Raw genomic sequence first — 1,807 nt, 5'->3', positions numbered from 1 at the left:
ACTTCTTCTTGCGGAAGGGAAAAAGTGTCTGCCAAGGTGGAAGAAGAATGGACCCTCGTTAGGTATTCTTTTTCTTTGGAAAATTATTTTTGCCTAAAGAATGTATTATTTATTTATTTCTTCCAGAAATGGTATAAATACATTTTGAAAATCAGCTATTGAAAGATTCGAGGCTTTATAGGATGCCATTGAAAGCATTGACTTGTAGATGTATAACATTCAGTAGTTACACAATCAAACACACTTACTACAATATTCTTTTACTAGAATTGTATGTATGCTCATACCCATTTTATTCTTTTTGGTTTGGAATTTAGTGAGAAAATTGAAGCCTTTTTTTTAATATTTAGATGCGTATTCATTTTTGTGCATTTTGAATCTTGGAACGTCAAGTAGACAAATTGGGCTTTAGACAAATATTCTACTTGGTGAAAGAGAATGCTTTGCTTTCCAACACTGTCAGGAGCTTAGACAAAGATGTCTCCAAGGTGCGAATTATTAGTATATAATAAAACAATTTTGTCTTTAAAGGAATCATTGTTAGCTTCTTGACTTCATTTATCGATTTTATTGAAGAGTTTAGGACTCATCCAATTCTAATTATGTCTCTCACTTGAATCTTTCTCTCATTTCTTCTCATAACCACCTTCTTCCATTCGAATTCAAATTGCAGACAAGAAAACCACATGCAAATGCAAAGCAAAGAGAACATGGACATAGGAGGAGCATACTCTGTTTCTAGGAGCCATGATGCTATATGGAAGAATGGCAGAGCATGGAAGGTAATATTTTACTCCCCATCAACACTTACTTTTATAATTTTTTATTCTTGTGGCATTTCATCTGATGCATATTTGGTTTGGATTGCCAATTAATCTAGAAATGTATCCAGGCTCAAAATTTTGAAATTGATGTCACTATTTGTTTCCTTTGCTTTTATCTATTGAAATTTGATATGGTAAAAAAAATCGTTTCAGTTACTATTTGTCCTTTGAAATTGAGTGGCTTAGGCATTTATAAGTTTGGCAATTTTAATATCTATTTACAGGTTTGCTAGGATCAACTTCCACAAATTCAGAGTACTTTGCCTCTGCCTCAGCACTTGCACAGATTCATGCTTTGCTTCTGATTATATGTATGCTTTTTCTTTTGTTTTTTTATTAATTTTTTCTCTGCAAGGCCTTTTATTTGCTATTATGAGAGCAACAGTGAGAAAGAATAATAAAAAATATTTTAAAATAAATTTAACTATTTAGCTATATAAATTTTGTTCAAAAGGCGATCCTTATTCTTTTTAATGCTGTAATTTTTGTTGTATTTAGATGATAAGGTTGACCAAATAACCATTTTAGTTGTTTTAAAAGTAAGCTAAAATTTATATTTAAGCATATCTTGATGAAGAAAATCAAAATGATGATTCGGGTAGCATTTGCAAGAAGGGCGCCGAAAGATTCAAATTTGAGGATAGCTCATAGTTAGGCCTTTTTCCTTTTCAATTATGTTAGTAGTTAGTAGAGTTAGGGATATAGATGTTACGGTTTAGGTTTATGTATATTTTAGCTTTCCTTTTACCTTATTGCCATGCTAAGGTGACATAGCTAAAGCCTGCGGATCTGCCTTTATATTTGATGAATACCTTTTTGTCTTCATAATTCTATATTTGCACAGTTGTTTTCAATCTTTGAATACTCGGGCATATCTGTTGATGTGCAGCTAGAAGTGCAGTTAGTATTTCTTTCATGTTGGAACAAAGCTTTGGAGAAGAGAACTAATTCAACAGGTGAGACATAGTGATCTTCAACACCAT

The sequence above is a fragment of the Arachis ipaensis genome, chromosome B4, assembly GCF_059453495.1.
Source record: "Arachis ipaensis isolate K30076 ecotype BB chromosome B4, ASM5945349v1, whole genome shotgun sequence".
Classification (NCBI taxonomy): Eukaryota; Viridiplantae; Streptophyta; class Magnoliopsida; order Fabales; family Fabaceae; genus Arachis; species Arachis ipaensis.
The sequence above is the reverse complement of the archived record's forward strand: the minus strand, read 5'-3'. Positions refer to the sequence as shown.